Below are 25033 nucleotides of genomic sequence, written 5' to 3'. Positions count from 1 at the left end.
CCCCTCAGACTTCACAAACTACAGTTCCCAGGATTCTTTGTGGTAATGATGGTGTATGTGCAGCCTCAGACTGGGGACTAATGTAGCTCTGTCTACACCACAAGGTTTTGGCCTAGAGCAGGTATGTCCAACAGATCGGTCGCAATCTACTGGTCGATCGCAGGGTGTCCCTGGTCGATCTTGGTTGATCGCATGATCCTGCTTACTCCCCCCCAAAAAAGCTCAACAACTTTGGTCAATCCAATTGATAGATCACTGCCAGTTTTTTTTTAAGTGGGAGTAGATCGCAGTCTCTTGGAAGTTGGGACATGCCTAGTCTAGGGCAAAGGCTCTAGTTAACAAGCAAAAGGCAGTGAAACTAATCACTCCTTTTATACTGGCCACCTATTTGATCAATGAGGTGGCAGTTCCTCCTGCTTGCATGTTGTTCTTACCCATTTCCATAACCGAAATATCTCTTTTTGGCTCCTGCTCCATCATCACCCCACCCCATGTCCTGGATACTTTCCTGTTGCCTCCTGTTGGAAAAACAAACTGTGCCTAGCTTAGTGCAACCAGCTATCTTTGGGCGAAAACAGATTGTCTTCTTGCAGCCATTGATGCCAATTACAAAGTCTTAAAATAGCCAACAATATGCAGGGCAGATGCAGCTATCTAGTATTTTAGCACATGGGATGGGTATATTCTTATATCAACCTGCCCATGCCTCAAGGTCTTCAGGCAAGGCTTTTTCAGGTGGTTCGCAATCTATCGGAACCACCTGTACCACCGGGGCCTGGTAGGGACCCCAAGATCTCCTGCAATGCTTTTGCAAAGTTTTTTGCAGATAAAGTCGCTCAGATTCAGAAAGAGGTAGACTCCACCGTGGGAGCAGGGCCAGGGCAGGAAAGTGCTAGAGTTCTGTCTGGTCCTGTTACATGAGATCAATTCCAATCTGTTACCTCCGAGGATGTGGACAGGCTGCTTGGACAAGTGAAACCGACCACCTGTCTCCTTGATCCTTGCCCATCCTGGCTGATAAAAGTGAGCCAGGAAGGGCTGGGCGATGGGCTCTGCGGGGTGGTGAATGCTTCCCTCTGTGAGGGAGCCTTCCCAGACCCGCTGAAAGAGGCGGTCATTAAACCGCTTCTTAAAAAAACATCTTTAGACCCTGCCAATTTGGCCAACTATCGCCCAATCTCAAATCTACCATTCTTGGGCAAGGTGATTGAGCGGGTGGTTGCTGAACAACTCCAAGCAAGCTTGGAGGAAGCGGACCATTTGGATCCCTTCTAATCGGGATTCAGGCCTCACCATGGGACTGAAACTGCCTTGGTCGCGCTGGTTGATGATCTCCGGCGGGCTAGGGACAAAGGTGAGAGCTGTTTCCTAGTTCTGCTGGATCTCTCAGCAGCCTTTGACACCATCGACCATAACATCCTTCTGGACCGTCTAGAGGGGCTGGGAGCTGGGGGCACTGTTATACGGTGGTTCCGCTCCTTTCTCCTGGGCCGTGTCCAGAAAGGGGGGGTGAGTGTTCAGACCCCTGGGCTCTCACTTGTGGGGTGCCTCAGGGTTCCGTCCTCTCCCCCATGCTTTTTAATATCTATATGAAGCCACTGGGAGAGATCATCAGGGGGTTTGGACTAGGTGTTCATCAGTATGCAGATGACACCCAGCTCTACCTCTCCTTTAAATCAGAACCAGTGAAGGCGGTGAAGGTCCTGTGTGAGTGCCTGGAGGCGGTTGGAGGATGGATGGCGGCTAACAGATTGAGGCTGAATCCTGACAAGACAGAAGTACTGTTTTGGGGGGACAGGGAGTGGGTGGGTGTGGGGGATTCCCTGGTCTTGAATGGGGTAACTGTGCCCCTGAAGGACCAGGTGCGCAGCCTGGGAGTCATTTTGGACTCACAGCTGTCCATGGAGGCGCAGGTTAACTCTGTGTCCAGGGCAGCTGTCTACCAGCTCCACCTGGTACGCAGGCTAAGACCCTACCTGCCCGTGAACTGTCTTGCCAGAGTGGTGCATGCTCTAGTTATCTCATGCTTGGACTACTGCAACGTGCTCTACGTGGGGCTACCTTTGAAGGTGACCCGGAAACTGCAATTAATCCAGAATGCGACAGCTAGACTGGTGACTGGGAGTGGCCGGTTCTGAGAGATCTGCATTGGCTCCCAGTACGTTTCCGAGCACGATTCAAAGTGTTGGTGCTGACCTTTAAAGCCCTAAAAGGCGTCGGTCCTGTATACCTGAAGGAGCATCTCCACCCCCATCGTTCAGCCCGGACACTGAGATCCAGCGCCGAGGGCCTTCTGGCGGTTCCCTCATTGCGAGACGTGAGGCTACAGGGAACCAGACAGAGGGCCTTCTCGGTAGTGGCGCTCGCCCTGTGGAACGCCCTCCCATCAGATGTCAAAGAGATAAACAATTACCTGACATTCAGAAGACATCTTAAGGCAGCCCTGTTCAGGGAAGTTTTTAATATGTAACGCTGTACTATTTTAAACACTTGATTGGGAGTCGCACAGAGTGGCTGGGGAAACTCAGCCAGATGGGCGGGGTATAAATAATAAATTATTATTATTATTATTATTATTATTATTATTATTATTATTATTATTATTATTATTATTATTTACTGTTGCTCAGTGTGTGGTGGTGACCTTGAATAGGGCTTTTTCTCCAGTGGGAATTTAGCTATGGAGTTCCTTTCCTCTTGCATGTGAATGTGGCACTGTAAACTGGCAATAAAATGGCAGTTTGTAAACTGACAGGAATCTAAGGATGTAGGTTGGCATTGAATTGAAATGGACTAAATACATAAATAAAACGTGTTTGGGGAGATACATATATTTTGGAGTAAGGAAGCAATTTTATTCTTAGCTTGGATGGGTTTGTTATGTTTATTTCTTCTTCATAGTCTTCATAATCATCTGTGTCTAGAGAAGCACAAGAATGTTGTTGTTGTTTGGTCGTTTAGTCATGTCCGACTCTTCGTGACCCCATGGACCAGAGCACGCCAGGCACTTCTGTCCTCCACTGCCTCCCGCAGTTTGATCAAACTCATGCTGGTAGCTTCAAGAACACCATCCAACCATCTCATCCTCTGTCGTCCCCTTCACCTTGTGCCCTCCATCTTTCCCAACATCAGGGTCTTTTCCAGGGAGTCTTCTCTTCTCATGAGGTGGCCAAAGTATTGGAGCCTCAGCTTCACGATCTGTCCTTCCAGTGAGCACTCAGGGCTGATTTCCTTAAGAATGGAGAGGTTTGATCTTCTTGCAGTCCATGGGACTTTCAAGAGTCTCCTCCAGCACCATAATTCAAAAGCATCAATTATTTGGCCATCAGCCTTCTTTATGGTCCAGCTCTCACTTCCATACATCACTACTGGGAAAACCATAGATTTTACTATACGGACCTTTGTTGGCAAGGTGATGTTTCTACTTTTTAAGATGCTGTCTAGGTTTGGTCATTGCTTTTCTCCCAAGAAGCAGACGTCTTTTAATTTCGTGACTGCTGTCACCATCTGCAGTGATCATGGAGCCCAAGAAAGTAAAATCTCTTACTGCCTCCATTTCTTCCCCTTCTATTTGCCAGGAGGTGATGGGACCAGAGGCCATGATCTTCGTTTTTTTGATGTTGAGCTTCAGACCATATTTTGCGCTCTCCTCTTTCACCCTCAATAAAAGGTTCTTTAATTCCTCCTCACTTTCTGCCATCAAGGTTGTGTCATCTGCATATCTGAGGTTGTTGATATTTCTTCCGGCAATCTTAATTCCGGCTTCGGATTCATCCAGCCCAGCCTTTCGCATGATGAATTCTGCATATAAGTTAAATAAGCAGGGAAACAATATACAGCCTTGCCGTACTCCTTTCCCAATTTGGAACCAATCAGTTGTTCCATATCCAGTTCTAACTGTAGCTTCTTGTCCCACATAGAGATTTCTCAGGAGACAGATGAGGTGATCAGGCACTCCCATTTCTTTAAGAACTTGCCATAGTTTGCTGTGGTTGACACAGTCAAAGGCTTTTGCATAGAATAGCAACCATTAAAACAACACTTAAAAACTGTTAGGCTAGCTGCTTACTTGTGAGTAACCTGACTAGCAATCAGTTTGAATAGCCTGCAGTTGAGCTTCCAGACTCTTCCAGGTGGTTTATAAGCAGGCTGGGGTGTATGGAGGGAGGAGGGGGAGAATTTTGGAGAAGCAAATAGGAAGGCATAGGGCAAGGATGGGGAATCTCAGGCTACCTGGAAGAGTCTTGGAAATCTCCCCAGGCCATACACCTTTCTAGCCCTTCTCTGCATCCTCCTTGGGTCCTTTTACCTGAAGGCGTCCTGTGATAATACATCAAGCGTACCTGGATAGAGAGAGGTGTGTGTGGAAGCATTTTATCATAGAAAGGTAAGAGTCATTGCAGCTGCTCTACCCACGAATGCCTCGGGCCATACCCACCACTGGCATATGGACCTAGGAAGCCCCCCCCCCCAACCTCCAGGTACAAATGCAGCTATGGGGTTGGTAAAGATTTCTTTCTCTTGGAATATGGGACCTAATGGGAATGGGTATGTGGTAAGCTGGGCTATCTCCCCACCACCCCACGAGTCTGACTACTTCTGCCTGACAATAAGACTTCAGAGCTACATACTGATAATTTCCTCTCCTTAAGTGTTTGGACCTGTTGGTTGTTTCTTTCTGTTCTTCCTTTCAGCATGATGCTTTGTTTGCTCACATGAGATACCTTGAACTATTTGCTGCATGTGTATCTTTCTGTCACGGCTAGTCTGTTCTCTGCTTGTGATGGAACATTATGTTTTGAATTCTTTTTTGTAGAGCTGGTGGACTGCTCACTGTTTCTGCCATAGTTATAAGAAAGGGGTGTAGCTCTGTGGTAGAGCACATGCTTTGCCTACAGAAGGTCCCAAGTTTATTCTCTGTAATCTCGAGTGACATATAGGAAATAATTTTGTCTGAGACCCCAGAGAGCTGCAGATAGTAAGTGCAGATGATGCTGATCTTGACTGATGTATAAGGCAGTTTCTTATGTTCTAGAGCAGGGATAGGCAATGTGGTGCCTTCCAGATGTTTTCGACTACAGCTCCCATCATTCTCTATCATTGGTTCTGCTCCCTGAGGCTGGTGGGAGTTGTAGTCCAGAAATTTGGAGAGTACTGTTTTGACTAACTCTGTTCTACAGAGTTAAACTAAAAGGGCTTTTGGTTTTCTCCAACTTTTATTTTTGTTTCAAACATAGAAAAAGCCTGGTAGCACCGGACCAAGGAGCATTTAATCTAATACTGTATCATGTGTCTAACTGTGGTCAGCTTTGGATGTATGAAAGCAAACATACAATGTTGCAGAGAAACAATGGGGTCCTTGCTTCCTGTTATTCACGAAGATCAGCTCATTCTCACAATGTAGATAGAGGAATCTGAGGAGTTGTAGATGCATCTTAAGAGTAGGGGTGTCGTCATCCGATGCACATTACCTGTTTTGTTTCCCTGTGCCTGCAAAACAAAAAACCAATACTCCTATTCAAGGCAGCTGTCATCTGTGCATGCACTTTCACCTGCGCATGAACCACAGATGTCTGAATAGTATGCACCTCAACTTATTTGTTTCTTGCATTTCCAAATCAGATGGAAACTGGTTTGAGGGGGAAATACATTCAAAGAGAGTATTTCTCAAACTACTTCATACATGTGGATTATGGCTAACATCATGCGTACAGTACTTGGTTTCAGACACAAGCAGTGGGAGTGACCAGAGCCAGAGTAAATGGTAATATGTACGCAGCCTCAGTCTCTTTGGGTTGTATCCAACCTTAGTCATACTTGGAGTAGACCCACTGAAAGCAATGGGCATTATTAACTGTATAAAGGTAAAGGTAAAGGTACCCCTGCCTGTACGGGCCAGTCGTGTCCGACTCTAGGGTTGTGCGCCCATCTCACTTAAGAGGCCGGGGCCAGCGCTGTCCGGAGACACTTCCAGGTCACGTGGCCAGCGTGACGAAGCTGCTCTGGCGAGCCGCACCAGCGCAGCACACGGAAACGCCGTTTACCTTCCCGCTAGAAAGCGGTACCTATTTATCTACTTGCACTTTAGGGGTGCTTTCGAACTGCTAGGTGGGCAGGAGCTGGGACCGAACGACGGGAGCGCACCCCGCCGCGGGGATTCGAACCACCGACCATGTGATCAGCAAGCCCTAGGCGCTGAGGATTTACCCACAGCACCACCCGCGTCCCCTTATTAACTGTATACTCTTGAGTAAAAATTAATTGCCTTTGCCTTTAAGGTGCCACAGCAAGAACTCTTTGTTCTTTTGGCTGCAACAGACTAACATGACTATCTCTTTGGGAGCAGAAATGTGAAAAAGGTATAACCTTGTTTTATTTGGTTTGTGATTTGTCTTGTATTATTGTGTGGGTTCATGTGGTTGCTTTTCCACTGAAGGACTATGACTAATGTAATAAAGATACCTGAGACAAGTGCAAAGTGGCTTGAACTGACAGGTGTAAATTAACAATTGCATTCTGTGAGGGAAGCAAGTGAGATCAAACCCAGAGGAAAATCAGCCCAAACCATTTTTTCTGCCTTACAGTGGTACCTTGGGTTACATACGCTTCAGGTTACATACGCTTCAGGTAACAGACTCCGCTAACCCAGAAATCGTGCTTCAGATTAAGAACTTTGCTTCAGGATAAGAACAGAAATCGGGCTCCGGCGGCGCAACAGCAGCAGGAGGCCCCATTAGCTAAAATGGTGCTTCAGGTTAAGAACAGTTTCAGGTTAAGAACGGACCTCCGGAACGAATTAAGTACTTAACCCGAGGTACCACTGTAGTTGGTTTTGTGAAATCTATTTCATCTTGAGTGGTACTGTTATTGAGCACCAGGTGGCAGCAGCTGCAATAACACCGCACAGACCAGCCTGGTGGTGGCTTCCTCAGGAAAGGGCGGCTGCTTTTACTCACTCAGCTGTTTTTGGGTGCCTCCAGACTGTCACTATATTTTGCAGGAGCGATTCATGTGCATACCAGAAATTTAGGTTTGTGCAATTAAAGCTCAACAAACAAAATGTGGTGATGGCAGTCATTTATTTTCATTCCAAAATCCACATACCAATCAAAACATTACAAAAATAGTCTGCAGGTGTTGAAAGAATTCTGCAGATATTTTGGGGTTTTTGCTAAACAATCCAAAGATTGGATGGGGGTAAGGAATGAAACTGCCTGATGTGGGAGCCATGAGGTGATAGAGAGACCTAGGGAAATAAATTGACAAGTTACTTCAATCTACTGAGTTCAGTAGGTCTACTCTAAGTATCAGTAACTTTAAATACCACCCATGGAGTCTGCTATTAGTCACAGACTCCATGGTTCCAATATTAGCCGATTTTCCTCTCCCCACCTAGTTGAAGAGTTCTGGAGAATTCAAAAGCTTGCTCTTCAGTCCAAGTCCAGTTGAAATATAAGAACCCTAGAAAGAGGGAACAGGGTGGCCTTGAAGTTACCCATAGTTAGCACTTGGACAGCAATATGGGCAGACACAGATCACCTGGTCAAAGTCTTCCCCACCATGGTGATTATGTATTTTATTTCTATTTAAATTATAGTAACTATTACTAAATTTGCATCTATACATATGAATTAGCAAATGTACCTATTATGCAAATCTCTGTCCTCTTCTGCACTCTTCTTTTGGTGATTCTTTTTTAGTATTGCATAATTTCCCATTCTAGTTTTTGCCCATCACCTCAATTCCTGTCCCAGTTGCTCAGTCTCATTCCTCTTGGCTGTGCTTCCTTCTATTACAGGAAGCTGCCCATCTGTCCAGCTGTTATCCAGCTTTCATAAATCTCATATGTTTTCTCTTCTACGATATTGCTCATGCCAAAAGCTGCTGGGCACCAAAATGTGTTGGGTTTTGTCTCCTGGAAGCTGCTTGGCCTAGCATATAACGCATTCCACACGTAGTTAGTTCATCCCAGCTGGGCTCTGAAGTGCTCCAGGTGATGTGAGCCAAAGCAGGCCTGTGTTTCTGCCTCCTCCCTGCCAGCATTTCAGCAGTACTTGGACCAAACCACGTTAGCTTGCATACTTTGTGTTTTTGCAAGTTTTAGTTTTGTTGAGTGGAGCCCTGGACTTCCGCCCCAAAGTCCTGCCCTGATGGCACCACTGACACACACCACACCCGAAGCACAAGGCTGTACTTCTGAATACACAAAGTGATACACTCGCTGGCCAATCAACTGCTGGCAGAGCCGGTGGGCCCGGCTGTTTATGTCACTCCTGGCGGGGAGATGGTGAGAGAGAGCAACTATGGCCAGCTAAGGGGCTGAGGAGATAGGCCTGTGAGTGTGTCTCTGAATGTTCAGTGATGCGCCGTCTTCTTTCTAGATAAATTGGTCTTGTGTTGTTCTAGCATGACTTCCTGGCAGAGTCTTGTTTATTGATGGAACATTTCTCTGCACAGTGTCCTTGCTCCTTCTGAAGCTCTCTGCCCTAGGGAACAGCTGCAATCCCAATGCCTCAGCTGCCAAGTGCTTATAACGGAGTTCAAAGAAGAGACATTCCTGGAGGAATGACCTAGCCAACACATGCAATACAGGCAACCTCCTGAACCCCTCATTCACTGAAATGAGCATGTTTCTCTCTACTTCTTCTGAATCTTAGCACTATTAGAAACACTCTGTAGATCTGGAGGAGCTGCTGGTTGGATCTGTGACTACAGTAACTGCAGTGAAGTTCTCATGTCCACAATGCAATGTTAAGGTCTGACAGGTCTCTGCCATTCTAAAGCCCGAGGTTTAGGTAGCCATGTGTTCCAACTTCACAGAGAACAGTCCTCAGTTTGAAGGGCTGTTTAGTCCAAGTCCAGTGCAAATAAAATCCTGGACAACAAGGGCCCATTAACAACACATAGACAGCACACTAAGCAGACATACACATCTTCTGATTGGTAGAATAATAGAATTATAGAATCATAGAGTTGGAAGAGACCCAAGGGTCATCTAGTCCAGCCCCCTGCAATGCAGCCATCTCAGCTAAAGCATCCATGACAGATGGCCAGTCTTCCTTCCTATGGTGAGATGTATTTATTTTAGTAATTATTTCTAAATTTGCAATTATACATGTAAACCAGCACATGTAAATCTGGGCAGTCTTTTGTCTTTTTTTCAGTTTTTATGGATAAGTAGCCATTCTACCTGACGCATGGGATAGCATTTAGTGGTGTCATGAGGTAGAGCCCTGGGATGCCATGGGCCGGTCAACTCTTTAAAAAGACAGAAATCTGATGCTTAGGCAGAACCTAGGAATGTGGTCCAGCAGTAACAGGACAGAGCTTGAGATGACAGGAAACTTGAGAAACTCAGATGAATGAAGACTACATTGTAGTAATCCTACCATAATTGTTGGTATTGTCTTCAGTGCAATGTGGCAAAGTATAGTAGCAAAGGAAATTATCTCTGATGTGCAAAGTATGTTTCCTGCTTTACCAAGGAAGTTCAAGCCACCAATTTAAGGCTGAGTGAAACTTGATTCTTCTTCTTGCAACCAAAGCTGCATGCAAACAATACAGTGATACCTCGGGTACTTAATTCGTTCCGGAGGTCTGTACTTAACCTGGAACTGTTCTTAACCTGAAGCACCACTTTAGCTAATGGGGCCTCCTGCTGCTGCCACGCCGCTGGAGCACAATTTGTGTTCTCATCCTGAAGCAAAGTTCTTAACCTGAAGCACTATTTCTGGGTTAGCGGAGTCTGTAACCTGAAGCATATGTAACCTGAAGCGTATGTAACCCGAGGTACCACTGTACATGCTTTAACACATTAGTTTCTCCAAAGCATCCTGGGAACTGTGGTTTAAGGGTGTTGTGAGTGGTAAACTACAGTTCCCATGATGCTTTGGGGGAAATGTGCTTTAAATATATGGTCTGTATGCGGCCCACACCTTAACACAGGATACAGCTAGGTCATGCATCTTTGTCAGCATCTTAGATTCTGTAGATTTCAGAGAGATCCTCTAAAGAAAGTGCACTCAAGAAACCTAGTCTCTCCACTCCAAAGAACAATCTGGGTAAACCTGAAGGGAAATGTTCTGGAACGGCATTGACCTCACTTGTAGATAAGTTGGAAAGAATATGAGTTAATCTCTTAAGACATCTACCATGTTTGCCTTTTGCTGAAATTTTATCAACAAACACAGGTGGTCTTGCAAGATCTTGGTTATGTCTGGGAACTGATGAATGTTACAGCCCAGTCCTAAACATTCCCACCCCCAGGAATGAATCAGTCCTACTAATTTCAAATACACAGTTAGACTCTAGGCAGCGTAATATTTGCATTATATGTACTGTATAGTCATCTATCTATCTTGTATTCTAACTGAACAGAATGCAATGTGACCATGTGTTGTATTTAAGTTAAATTGGTATGTAAACTATGTTGATGGAAACACTGAGAGCGAGAAGAATCGGCCCTGATAGGCTTGTAACAGAGTATCATGAATTACACAATAATTATGAGAAATGATAAAATAATGTAGCATTTTGCAGTGAGTTTTATATTTTTCCTCCTTGGAAGCTTATTTAATAGATGTATAAATCTCCTGTCTCCTGGATGCCTACTGAGCATTAAAATGACCACAGAGAGCAAGAAAGCTAACATGACTCATCCTATTGCAGGAATGGGGATTATAAAGGAGCTGGAGGACACAAAGAGGACACAACAAGAGCAGCATGTGTTTGACAGTGTGGGCAGTAAGAGTCCTCCCTGCTGAAGGAATGTCTGCTTTCCCAGAGGAGTAACAGCCAGCTAGCCTACAGCCTGCATGAAAACAAAACTAAGCACAATAAGAGGCTAGCAACTACTTACTTACTTACTTACTTACTGTGTTAAGAAAGTAAGAGTCCTGCTAGATCAGACTAAAGTCCAGCAATCAGTTCCCAAACACAAGAATGTGAGTAGAAGTGCCCTCTTCTGCTGGATCACAGTGACTGGTGCCAAGAGTCGTACTGTGTCTGATACTGTAGAAATGTACGGGTGTCATGATTAGCAGCCATTCCTTTCAACCACTGTACTTGCATGCTTGCTTATTTACTACCGCAAAACGTGACGATTGCCACCAGTTTAGATGACTTTTTAAAAAAAGAATTAGATCAGAAGTACAGTTCCTAATGCACTTAACAGTGGGGCAAAAACAAAATCACATCTGTCAACCAATGCGCCTCTTTTGTTTCAGATAGTACATAGGTAGACAGGTCTAAAAAGCCTGGGACAAAAATTGTCATGGCCCTGCTGGATTAAGCCAAAGGTCCGGGAAATCCGGCATCTTGTTCTTGCAGTGCCTATTGGAAGTCCACAATTAATACCCGTGTTCCTCTGCACATGTGATTCCTGGCAACTGGTATTCAGAAGCATACTGCCTCCGACTGTGGAGGCATTCAAAGCATGGTCCCACCATAGATTTATATAATGGCATTTTGATATTGGCAGTTTTATTGTTTATCCCCCTTTCCACCGCTCTCAGCTGCCCTTTGAGGGGTCATCTTCTTTGTTTGCTGTGACTTGCAATGAGTTAATATGGGAAAGCACATGTGGGTGTAGACCAGGGTGGCCTTTCTTGGGTTCTCAGCCCACCTCAAAGTAAGACCATATTCTTGATCTATATAGCCGGGGCATGAGTTTCATAGGAATTATCAACTCAAGATGCTCACAATGTCTCTCTTTGTGCTCCAGCGCTGTAGCAACGTGCTTTGCAGCTTGGCTCAAATGTTGGACATCTGCCGTCAATCAGAATGAAATACTGACACCATAACCAGCTAATCAAGCCAAGCTCCTACTGGGCTGTCGTCCAATGGGAGCAGCTCCTCCTCCCCTCCTCGATGTGTGGGAGACCTGCTGGTTGGAGGCGGGTGGAAGCATGGAAACTGCAGCAGCAAAGAGCTGCAAGAACAACAAAGCCAAGCCCTTGGAGACTTGTTCTGTAAATAGAAACATGTAGCAAGGATGAGAGAGGTGTGTATTTATCCTCATAGGGGAAAACCCATGACAAGCAGGAGCCTGTGTAAAGCTCTGGCCCTCAAAGGTGCCACAACTTTCCAGGCTTGGCAGGGTACAGGGATTGCAAGGCAATTACATTCCGGATGTGAACATTAATTTTTTTGCCAGCTGTAAGGGGGTCTCCTGTGCCTGAATTAAATGAAGAGAGTTAGAGGATGGGCCAAATCTCAGTCCTGGCCTCGGTTGTCAACGTTTCTGACATATTGCATGTTGCAGGTTTTTCCATATGAAGTGGCTTGAGCAGGGGACAGCAAGGTTTACCTCGTCTGGGCCGGTTCACTCCAGCGGAGATCACTCCATGGGCCGGATTGCGTGCGCACGCCCATGATTTTCAGCGTCTGCCAGTGGCGTAGCGTGGGTTGTCAGCACCCAGGGCAAGACAAGTAATTTGCGCCCCCTAACCCGTGGATTTGCGCCCCCTAACCCTAACCCCCAGATGTTGCGCCCGGTGCGGCCGGCCGCCCTGCACCCCCCACGCTACGCCACTGGCGTCTGCGCATGTGCAGACACTATTTTCAGCACTGCGGAAGCGAGTGGTTTTAGCGCAGCACGCAGGGACTCGCCAAGCAGGCGGCTCGGTTCGGGAGCGGCTCGTGGGCTGGTTAAATGCCCCCTGTAGGCCACCTTAGGTTGCCGACCCCTGGGCTTGAGCATTCGTATGATCGCTATGCTTAAAAATATATTGTCCATCAATAACTACATACTGTAATAACATATCGGTTCTCAAATATATTGGAAAAGCTGTTGAGGATGTCACTCCAGAAATCAGGGCTAAAACTAATGGGTAGAAATTGCAGGGAAGCAGATTTCAGCTAAACATGAGGGAGAAACTTAAGAGTATGAGCTGCCTGGCAGTACAGTACAAGAAGTGGTGGGCTCTGCTACGCTGGTGGCATTTAAGCAGAGGCTGGGTGGCCTACTGGGTGTTGTAGTTGCATCTTGCATTGCAGCTCCTGCACTGAGCAGGGATGGAGTATGTGGCCTCACTGGTCCCTTCTAACGCTCTTGAGCCGAAGCTTTTATGGCAGCATTTCTGCAGTGGCCCTCAAAGCTACTCACAGTCAACAATACGTATGCGCAAGAAAAACAATACAAAACAGATCAACCGGTGAACTTACAATTAAAATATGACACCTGTAAGGAGGAGGCATTCATGCTGTCTAATGGAAAGGGGTCTCAACAGAAGGAGACGTCACCGCGGTGGCTCCATCAGCTCTTTTTCTTAGGATACCAAACAAATGGATGCTTTGACGCGTTAGCTCTAAAAGCGTAAGTCTGTGTGCACGTGTGAATGTTGTTGACGTGAGCAGGAAGAGGACAGAATTCTAGCAAAGGAGAAGAAATGAGCTTTTCATATTCTAGTGGCAAGTACTGCCGTGAAAGCACTTATATGATAACCCTTGTGCAGACGGTATGCTTACACGGGGGTGGGTGGGGGGAGGAAAATGTTCACTTCCGCTGCCCCCCCCCCCCGCTAAAACGCTCGACACAACTTTTGGAAGCGTTAACCCCAACAGGCACATCCCCGCCCCCTACAGGCGTAACGTCTGGAAGGATGATTGATGACTGTAAGGGGAAGTGCGGGTCGGGTGGCTCCGGCGCGGCCGAGTTCCCCGCTCGGAGTTATAGCGAGGGAAACGCCGCCCTCCAAGCGAAGTTCTCTCTCTTTCTCCTCCTCCTCTTGTGCCTCCCGCTTTCCCGGTGGGAGACGCTGCGCCCCGCCTCCCCGCGCTCGGCCCGACGCTTCGGCCCGCGCCGGCTCCTCCCCGTCTTGTTGCCGTGCGCCTCGGGTGGGTGGCTGGCCAGGCAAGCTGCGGAGCGGCGTCCGGATACGACGGGGACTCAACTAGCAGCCATGTAAGTGCGAGGCGCTGGGGGAGGGCGCGCTGGCGGCGAACGGCTTGTCCCCCCTCCCTTTCTGCTAAAGGTTGGCTTTTTGAGACAGTCTTGGGCGCACGGGGCACCCTGAGGAAAAGTGGGCGAGACGGGGTCCCTGCCTCCTCCTCCTCCTCCTCCTCGCTCTTTTCCTACATGGCTTGAGAGGGTGTGGGGTTGGGGACGCTCCGTCGTCCTTTGCTGGGGAAAATATAAGCTCCTCCACCCCTGAACCTTTCCCCCCTTTCTTGATAAGTTGTCCCTACATGGAGAAAGGCTGGAGCTCTCTCTACCTCTTCTTCCTCTAGACTCGGAGATACTTCGGGATGGTGTGCCTGCTGTGTATGCTTTGAGATCTGTCTCCCAACTCACTTTCTGGGCTCCCCATGGGAGGAAAACAAACGGGGGAATCTTTCCAGGGCCCAAGGTGCCATCAGCATGGGACTTTGGGGTCACTGTTCAGCGGAATGAGCACGAGGGGCCCCATAAAGGCAGAAGTACTGGTTTGCCACATTTTGGAGGATGAGAAGCTCTGCATAGTGCCTGTAAAATGTTCCCCTTTGTGAGACTATAAAAGGCCTGAGGCTAATATTCCCGAAGTCCATCCCAGACTCTTCCAGCTCTGAACCCTCTTTTTCATCAGACCCCCTTGATGAGTAAGAATGTTATAGGCAGCTTGAGCCAGTCACTTCCTAACTTGGGAATGGCAATGGTTCAGCGAGCTCTTAATCTTGAATTTCCGAGAATGGATGTCCTGGACACTCACAACCTTGTTTAATTTCTTTAATGGCTTATTTTTATTTTGCTTAGTATTAGTGGAATACAGTACTATAATATGGGAACCTCTCTCTTCCTCCTACTCCCAGTATTCCCTTTCCTGGAATCTTTCAGAGCATGTGATGGTAGTGGGAGGAGAGCATGGTACAGTTTCCAGATCAGGATTTTGGACACTCATTTGAGTGCTGAGTAGGATGTGTTTTGTAGCTGCAGTGGCAGCCATTGCTTCCCTGCCCCTCTAGCACCTGTGAGTTAGAAAAACTTTTTGCCTCTGAAGTTCAATGGAGGCAGTTCTTGTTTCCACAAGGAAAGACAATCTCAGTGTGTGTTTATATCTATACATGTATGTTACTGTTGAACCACTGTGAGCAGCACTCTGCCTATGATCAGGTGCTGCATGTTTTTGTTTGCATCATGTGTTGCTGAGCTAAGCCCTAGGATGGCTGCAATCCTAATCCCTTTTACTTGGGAGTTGTAAGCCCTACTGAATTCAACAGGATTTACTTCTGAGCAGACCATGGTTAGGATTGCACTGAAAACCCTCCAATTCAGATTGATGCTGTTGTGGAGCATATAGTGTACATTCATGCATTTCCTCTTCCAGCTATGCTGAGAAGTGGAAGAAGGTGGCAGGAGACTGCGGTAGTGGCAAAATGTTCAGAGAAAGCTTGGGAGCAGTGGTTGCAAAAGAAAGTGACAGGATTTGATGATCTGGGGTTGTGGCTGAGGATGGCTAATGACTGGGTTTCCATGCAGTTCTGGGAGAAGAGAGATGCACAGGCTTAAAGGACTTGCAAATGGCTGGAACTTGGAACTATTTTCCCCCTTGCATTGTTTCTTCTGGTTGCTCTGCTGTGGGCAGTAGCCACGTTGGTAATACCAGGTAATCTTCGTTTTCCATTTCATGGCTGAGTAGCCATTCTCTGCAAATGCTTGATTAAATTTCCAGTTCCCCAGTGCGCTGTCTGGTTGCCAGTTGGCTGTGATTTGCCTGCCGCCTGCCCGCTTCTCAGCTTGTTGCATTATTTGTGTAATTTGCAGTGTGGGTTTCACAGCCTGAACATTCTCCCGAGGAGGTTAGCAGGGTGTAATTTTCAGATGAAAGCTTTCTGCTCTCTGCCACTTGCCCTCCCAGGCCTGGAAGCTCAGGGAGTAACTTTGATACCAAGGCTGAGTCTCTGCTGGTGTTGGGATGTTGCAAGCAAGAGAGATCAGGTAGGAGCTGCCAAATAGAGCCTAAAGGTGGACTTTGCCTCTGATCGTTCTTTAATGTATAATTGAGAACCTTATTTAAGAAACAGAAACAGTGACAGTTAAATGGGGAGCCCGTTTCAGAGGTTACCTTTGGAAGGGAAAACTTGGAGAGATAACTTGAAGAAACTTGCTTTGAACCAAACTAGAACATTCTTCTGACCATCTTTTGAAAAACAGCCTTGGATGCAACTGAGAGGCAAAGCGTGCCCCCCCTCAAAGTGGAGAGGGCTTAATTCTTGCTTCTCCTGCCACTTGGAATTGATCCCTCCCCTGGCCTGCTTCCCCCCCCTTTGGAAATATGGGGATACTGTCTTTTTCTTCCTACATATGGAGGGAAGCGGCTTGTGGGAGGGGCAGCTCTAGCTTCCTGCAATTTTCTGCTCAAAATTGCCTCCACCCACACTCATTTGGGGAAAAGATGCATGGTTCTTACATCTTTTTTCCATGAGAAGAAAAGCTGTTGAATGGCGGGGGGGGGGGGGGAGTTTTGTGTTGGTGGAAAGGGGAATGGTTTGTCAGCCCCTCTCCCCACCAAAAGATACTGATCCACACATCTAATTTAACTTTTTCACACTTTCAGGGAGTATAATGTAGTGAAGGGCAATTGTTACATGGTTCTAATTCAAGGGGAAAATGTGATAATGATTTATGAGAAATTATACCTTTTTATTGTCCATGCACGTTCAAATCAGTATTCATTTCCTACCAAGGAGGATTGTGAACAGAGAAGCCATATACCACAATTCACTTCTCTTTTCTTGAGAGGAAGTGGCCATTATCTTTGAGATTGGCAAAGGCACTCCCAGAAGTGGATGCTGTGGTCCTTATGCAAACGCTTCAGAATGGTGCAACTGCTCCTACCTCTTCCTCAGTCTAATCTGGGGTATTTTTTGAAATTGTTTTTATTTCCATTTTCTAATGCACAAAAAGCAATAACAACAACAACAAATAAAAAGGAAGAGCAAAGATAAAAGCAAGAAAGGAAAAGAGAGAAAGAACATGAGGAGAAAGGAGGGGAGTGGTAATATTCCATAAACAGCATTAAAGTTAGTCTAATCTCAGGTTTAACAACCCACATTAAAATTTGTTAAATTATTTTATCAAGATGTGGCCTCTAGTCCTGAACAACACCTATAGATCATGGGAAATCTTATATGTTTATTACATTTTGATTGCGCCTTTCCTCCAAAGACCTCAGGGCTGCACATATGGTTCTTCGCTTCTGCACCCCCCTACCCTGTGAGGTAGGCTAAAAGAAATTGGGCCAAGGTCAGCTTCCCGACTGGGAAGTTAACCCTGCATCTCTCAAGTCTTATAGCCTGTTTATTTGGGCATATGAGCTAGAAGGGTTTATCTTGTACAGTACAGGCAACTCTCTGGGTTGGATAGAAGACCTGGGGGCTAGCTTAACTATCCCAGCAGAGATGCTAAGTGTCTTCCTTTTGTTAGGGTAATTGGCTGATTGCTCTGAATAGCTGGCCCATAATGACTAGGAAATAGTTGGAGGGTTCTTTTGGCAAAAGAAAATATCCCTCTCCCTGCACCCTAGCTAAGGATGATGTAACCCAAGTGTCTGTGTGGAGAGATTACTTCAGTTTGCAAGCACTGTCACTATTTTCATTTTGCAAGTGGGATACAACTGCTTCCCAACAAATTCAGGTTGCACAATGAAAGTGGATTAGGTGCTGTTGCATAACAAGCCCACTTTGGGGGGGGGAGGAGTCTGAATTTTTCACAGTAAGGAGAGGAATATAACCTGGAAAGTCTGGGGTAACAACGCCACAGTCAACTAGGAATGAATGTTCAGTAAATAGCCCCACTAACTTCATGCAAACAAAGCATTTGAATGCTCAATAAACAGGTTGTCTGGAAGTGACTTTTGTCAGACTGAAAAAGGTGAGACAAAGAGCTTAGTTTGGACTCCGTAAGCATCTTGGGGTGCTGGTTGTCTTCCTAGAGATATGATGCAAATGTAGTGGGTTGTTACTGTTGGAGTGCTTAAATAGCATGCTCAACTGCATTATTTGCAAATAATGCAGATGCTACCAAACACAAATAAGCCCCCAGTGACCTTCCTGAATAAACCCCGTAACTTCTTACAGGGTAAGAATAATAAGTGTAACAGTACCATGGTTGAAATGTTATCTTTCACTTTCAACATGGTGGCTGAGAACTTTAGGGTACCCTCCTCAACTTGGCCATCTTGATATATGTACTGAATTTGTTCATTTGTTGCTGACAACTTTTGATAGCTAAATCTATTTGTTGCATGTGGCTCACTAATGTATAATCTGGGTTATAACTTGGAGGTACTGCTTCTGAATATGGAGGCTCTCAATTGTTTGACCAGGTGGGTTTGCAATATGTGATCTTCATGTTTCTGGCTTGAAGGCCGGCCTCTGTTAAAAACTGATTAAATTGTTTTGAATGCAGACATCAGTTTCTGCCAAGTGTCCTTCAGCTCTTGAACTCCCAGTTTTGGGGGTTAATAATAATAAAAGAATGTTTTGTCCTTTTAGGTGTGGTTGAGAGGAAGGTGCCTCAGTTTTTGCATGTGCAGAATCATAGAACTGAAAAAGATCTAGTTGAATCCCTTCCTCAGTTCAGGATGCAGCTACAGCATCCATGATAGGTGGCTGTTTAGCCTCTGCTTAAGTAAACCCACCACAAAGGAGAGCCCACCACCACCTGAGGAAGTCTGTCCCACCGTGGAACAGCTCTTACCATTAGGATGTTTCTCCTGATCTTTAGCTGAAATCTGCTTCCTTTCCATTTCCACCCATTGGTTTTAGCCCTTCCCTCTGGAGCATCATCTTCTGCATAGTAGCCCTTCAAATATTTGCATATAGATATAATATCTTCTCTTAATCTTCTCTTGCACAGGCGAAACATACCTAGCTCTTTCAGCCATTTTTTAGGACTTGGTTTCCAGATCCCTTAGCATCCTGATCACATAGGCTGATCACATTTCTCCGAAGAAAATAGGTAGGGACGTCCCATTCCATAATGATAATTTTACTATTTATACCCCACACATCTTACTGGGTTGCCCCAGCCATGCTGGGCAGCTTCCAACATATATAAAAACAAAATAAAACATTAAACATTAAATAAACCCTTCCCTTTACAGGATTGCCTTCAGATGGCTCGGAGGTCGGATAACTCCATACACTCCAACATTTCTCCAATGAAAATAGGGAGATCTTAAGGAAAAGTGGGACATTCCGGAATCAAATCAGAAATTGGGATGGCTTCTCTATATCAGGGACATCCCTGTAAAATAGGGACACTTGGAGGATCTGTGATCCTCCTCCTCTGGACATGCACCTGTTCATCGAAATGCTGCTTAAAATGTGGCACCTTGAACTGGACATGGTGCTCCCTGTGCTGTATAGAAATAGGCTGATATTAACCTGCCTCATATTTCTAAGGATCTTTCTACTTGTATCTCCAAAAAGATTAAAAGCCATAGGGTTTCTGTTTTAGCACCTTATGGGATGCATTGAGCAAACAAATTTGATAAGCCTCGTGTTTCCCAATTGCAGCGGGTGTTGCTTTGCCTGGGGCATGATGAACATGAACTGGCAGGGCTGACCATATTCCCAGCCTATTATCCTCCAGGTGTTGTTGGGCTCCAGCTCCCATGAGCACCAGCCAATGTAGCAAATGGTTAAAGATGATGAGGACACTGAAGGCCATCAGTTTAGCGAATTCTGCACTAAGTAATGCTTGGTGGCTGCCTGGAGCAGTGCTTCGTAGTGGGAGCAGTATTATTCTTGCTGCTTCAGTAGATGGAATGGCCTTTCTGTTGTTCTCAGAGCTACTTGGCATACATGGTGCTTCTTGGGACTGCTGTGAGAGAGATCTGATACTATGGGAAGGTGAGAACGGACTAGGAAAAGGGTCAAACACAGTCCTGCCACCAGCCCAAATATTCCAGTGGGCTTTTGGCCAAGTGTGAGGCCCGTTTAAATAGTTTTGACAAGGGTGCCAGAGTTAAGGCCAGCACTGTGAAATGAGTAGCACTTTATCTGGATTGGTGTTTTTCTCTCTCTGCTGTGTCCTTGTGCCATTTATATAACAGCTTTGTAAATGACAAGAGGAATTTGGTCCTGCGGGTTGAATATTTTAGAGCAGCCTAGGAACCAGTTTGCTGTTTCCTAAATGGTGCTTGTGCTTTTGCACTTTAGATCTTAGTGAATTCTCAGCTGTGCCTGCCTTTGAGGAGTCCCCAAGGGATCCAGAGCATTTTTCAGTTTCTGGATCCTTAGGCTTGGGTTGTGTATCTCCTGTTAAAGCAGCACCAAAGGCTTGTTTTTAGTCTGAAGTTTAGATCTAAAGTTAATCTTGTTTCTCAGCAGATGCTAAGGCAAGTGTGTATTCTGTACTTAATCATATCCAAATAGGTTTGTGAGACTTGATATCTGGAAGTTTTATGAGGATCACTGCGATCAAGCAGGGAAAGGGAATTCCTTTCTGTTTCATTTCCTCAAGACGCCTGTGAGCCTCTCCATCACGGAGGCGTACAAATTGTGGTGCTGCATATAGAGATGAGATACAACTGCATGAGATACAGTTGATGCAGCCAGGGGTGGGAAACCTTTTCCAGACCAAGGGCCATGTGTCAGTGGTGGGCAGGGCCAGATGCAAAAGTGGGTGGAGCAAAGGATATGACTCTTAACTTTTGTACGGTAGAGTACATTGCAGCCACACCAAAGCCAGAAGCTTCTACAAACTCCCACCATCCACATCTTTTTATCTTCTGTCCAGGCAAGTAAGAGGCATTATTGCAGTTCAATGACATTTTCCAGCCAGACAAAAGCAGTTGAGGAGTACACAGAGCAGGGCTACCCTTGGGATAAGGCATGGCCTGGGGAAGAGTCTCAGGGGATTGCATTTGGTCCATGGACCTGGGGTTCCCCACCCCAATGTAAAGCAATGTGGAGCAGAGAGAGAAGACTGGGGGACAGATTGTGGGCAGAAATCTGAGAATGAAGCTATCACTTGGCTGCTGTTAACGTGTATTTTCTTAACTCAAGTGAATGCCTTTCTGAAAGCAGAACTGGATAAGAAGCATAAGGAAATACAGAGAGCCAAGCTACAATGAGAGCAAACAGAACAGCTGAGCTGTTTTCACAAAATACACTTCAGATGGCATCATATTTACTTGTGTCATGCATATCCAATTCCCAGCCCTCTGGAGGAGAACCCAGATGCTAAGCTTCTCTTTAGTAAAAACGGCAGTCTCTGGACGTGCACAGTTAAATTCTGGAAAAAACCAAAACCCCAGGATCAGGATAGTGCATGATTACTCGAGATTTTTTACTTTAATATTCACATTGCTGGGGACTATCTTTAAATGATAATGCTGATGAACTAACCCTGCTCACGAGTTCAAATATAAGTGCTGGAGTTAATGCAACACAGTTCTGTCAGGGATGCTGTAGTTATATCCTGCACTGAGCAGGGGGGTTGATAAATGACCTCCAAAGTCTCTTCCAGCTCTACCATTTCTAAGCATATATATTCAGAAGTCTCCCCTACTGAGTTCCCTGGGGCCTCATTCCCTATTCAGCTTCTACAGGATTGAGATGGCCTCTTTAGATCTAAGATGTGTTATAGTAGAAGGAGATTGTTGACTTCTGCTGTATGCCAGGCAGTGTTATAGGCTGGTCTGGAAACTGGCTGGGTCATAGGCATACTCTGTGCTCACTTTTCTCCTTGTTTCTTCCCTCAAGTGTAGGTTGTTGCACCTCTGAGGTGCGTTGCCTTTTCGTCTGGTGTTTTCACAAGCAGTAGCTGTTGCAGGATAGTCTCAATCTCTTTTTGATGTCTGGTGAGGCAAACTTTGCCCGCCTCTTGGGACCAGGCTGCTACTGCTTGCTACGGCAAGGACTTCACACAGAAAGGGGCAATCTGTAGAAAGGTGGACCCATTGTTAACTGATTCCAATCCCAGGGAGCCTGCTTCTTTCCCCTTGTTTCTTTTCTGGCTTCTCACATGTGTGGAAATGTGCTGTAAATAATTTCCGGAGAAACTGAACCTCAGTTCTCTCCAGCATCGTTGGGAACTTTTGCAATATATACCGCTGCCCCCCTTGTGTTTTGTTCCATGACATCTTTCCTAGGCCATGTGACTTCCTTCTGAGTTTGCAGTTTGGACATCTGTCGTCCAGAAGAGGCAGGAGGTTATTAAAAGCTATTTCCTGTTGCTGTGTTGTGCTATGGTTTGATTGTGTGTTCCTGTTGCATTTTATCTATCTAAACAGTATAAAAAATAGTTTTCCTGTTTAGGCTGTAAATGTTATTATTAATATGTAATCTAATAGGCCTGCTTTCTTATGTTATTTGTGGGACTTGTGGGGACCCAGTGGTTAATAGGAGGAGGGCCTTGAACAGCCATTTATTTACTTTTATCCATGGCCTTTACAACCTCATGATTATTCTTCCCTGTGGAGTGCTTAGGACATTCTTGGAAGTCATAAGAGGTGCTGATGGTAAGTGAATTTGGTACAGAGAGCATTAAAAGCTGGAAGCAGAGGCTGCTATGTTCTGAGCCTTTAGAGTCTAGGTCTTGCATGGATTTTTCTGCCTTCCTTGAGGCAAACACTAGTTATGTTGGCTGCCTTTTCCCTATCAAAGGGAAATATGTTTTCTGCATAACAAATACAGTTTACATTGGAATTGGCCAGATTCTGTGTTGTGTATAATTTATGCAGCTCAAGCACATTTGCATGTATTTAGCATAACTTATGCTTTAGCTATGCAGGGCTCTGAAGCTCAGCCCCCCAATCACCAGAAATCCTATCCTATTCTTCTGTTGCTGTTCAGTTATGGTTGTGTAATTTCATGTGGCATTTCCCATACATTTTACCCAGCCTTTCTTTGCAGTCATAAGAACTGGGTCCTTGCCTTTGCTTTAAAATGTGGAAGCTGAGATTCTCAGGGCAGTTCTTAAACATTACAGTGGTGCCCCGGAAGACGAATGCCTCGCAGGACGAAAAACTCGCTAGACGAAAGAGTTTTCCGTTTTTTGAGTCATTCCGCAAGACGAATTTCCCTATGGGCTTGCTTCGCAAGACGAAACTTCTTGCGAGTTTGTTTCCTTTTTCTTAAAGCCGCTAAGCCTTTAATAGCTGTGCTTCGCAAGACAAAAAAACCGCAAGATGGAGAGACTCACGGAACGGATTAATTTCGTCTTGCGAGGCACCACTGTATGCATTTTTTGACTGTCTTTAAAATATACAAACACACAGGAGCTGCCAAGGCTACAATATGAAATCAAAGCTTGGTATGAAAGGAAAGGGGCTTCTTTCTCCTTTCCCCTTTGCACCATTTCCTGCACTGAGAATGCCCCCCTCCAGATGATTTTGCTCCTTGTAGCAGGTGCATTCGCAGGTGCAAGGAGAAAGGATTAAAATCCTCTCTCCTTCCACACTGAGATTCCACATGATATTTCAACCTCGGAGGCTGCATTGTGTTTAGGGGAAGGGGCAGAAGAGCATTTACAGTGGTACCTCGGGTTACATACGCTTCAGGTTACAGACTCCGCTAACCCAGAAATAGTGCTTCAGGTTAAGAACTTTACTTCAGGATGAGAACAGAAATCATGCTCTGGCGGCGTGGCAGCAGGAGGCCCCATTAGCTAAAGTGGTGCTTCAGGTTAAGAACAGTTTCAGGTTAAGAATGGACCTCCGGAACGAATTAAATACTTAACCCGAGGTACCACTGTACTTTGCATACAGCTTCAATCCCCAGCATCTCCAAGTAGACCTGGGAAAGATTCTGTGCCGGAAATTCTGGAGAGCCTCTGGCTGCCAGTGTAGACAATACTGAGCTAAACGGTCTGATTCAATAGAAGGCAGCTTTCTGCTGATAGGAAATGGGGAAACAGCCTTATACCAGGTCTTACTCCAGTACATTTCCTGCATTTTCAGGGGAATTGACTAAATGACATTTGATGACCCTTCTTCCTCAGATTCCAGGTCAGACTATTTGCCCATCTATCCCAGTAACATCTTTTCTAGCTGGTGACAGCTTTCCAGGGTCTTTCCCATCACCTCTTACTTCATCCTTTTAACTGGAGGTTCCAGGAGCCGATTCTTGGGACTTCCTACATGCAAAGTATGTATGACTGAAATACAATCATGTCCCATACACATATGTGTAGTGCCCCCCTCAGGATTTGGAATCCTTCTCTCTACATCATATTCCACACTCCTGAGGAATTGGGGAGTCCATGTCGCTCTGCCCTATCATGCTCCAGCCTGTCAATAAATGTTTGCCTGCAAAACCACATGTGACTGTTGAAGCACTGGGGAAGCTCATCCACCCAAATGCTCCCTGTAAGGGTCTCGATGAATGAGTTGTTGCATCTGTGAGTGTTAAATAATTGTGAAAAGCATACTGCACTTCCTATTTTGGAAATGTAGAACTGATAATGGTTGGGTTTCCTCCGTTTGTTTGCTGCATCACCAGCTGTGAAAGCCAGACCCTAGGATGCCTGTTTTGTTGATTTCAGGGTTAGATAAGGACACAGGAGGGACAAATTGGGGTAATCATTACCACAGTAACACATTCTAGATTTGCCTCCTTGGCACTGTATGCTATGAATTAGTTAGACCCTGTCCAGTCTCATAGTGATTTGGCTAATTTGCATAGGGCAGGCGTGGAGAATATTTGTCGCTTCAGATGTTTCCAGAGCCAAGCCACTTATGAGGCAAGGTGAGGCAACTGCCTCAGATGTCAGGATCCACAGGGGCAGCAGATCTGTTCTCCAAGGAATGCATTGCCTGCTGCAGCTACAGTAGCAGCAACAGTTGTGGTGCGCTCCTTGGAAGCCAGATCTGCCCCCCATGCCACCTCTACAGTGACCTTTTGACCAATAGGAGGCACTGCTAGTCTCTTCCCCCCCGTTGTGTAGATCAGACATAGGCAAACTCAGCCCTCCAGATGTTTTGGGACTACAACTCCCACCATCCCTAGCTAACAGGACCAGTTGTCAGGGATGATGGGAGTTGTAGTCCCAAAACATCTGGAGGGCTGAGTTTGCCTATGCCTGGTGTAGATCTTTATTGGCCCC

At 45.8% G+C, this 25033-nt stretch overlaps 1 protein-coding gene across 2 annotated transcripts in view; it reads left to right on the top strand.

Annotated features, from left to right (window-relative positions):
* RIPOR1 (RHO family interacting cell polarization regulator 1) overlaps window positions 1–25033 on the top strand; it is a 103752-nt gene that overhangs the window by 4053 nt on the left and 74666 nt on the right. The window contains exon 1 of one of the 2 annotated variants that reach the window (XM_081202392.1): window positions 13797–13903. The exons of the other annotated variant lie outside the window; for it this stretch is intronic. The gene's annotated coding sequence lies outside the window, so the exon portion shown is untranslated. Of the gene's footprint in view, window positions 1–13796; window positions 13904–25033 lie in introns of those variants that run through there. 2 annotated transcript variants of the gene reach the window in all.

Source organism: Podarcis bocagei (genome assembly GCF_964188305.1).
Source record: "Podarcis bocagei genome assembly, chromosome: 7".
In the NCBI taxonomy this organism is placed as follows: domain Eukaryota; kingdom Metazoa; phylum Chordata; class Lepidosauria; order Squamata; family Lacertidae; genus Podarcis; species Podarcis bocagei.
This window is presented reverse-complemented; position numbering and strand designations above follow the sequence as displayed.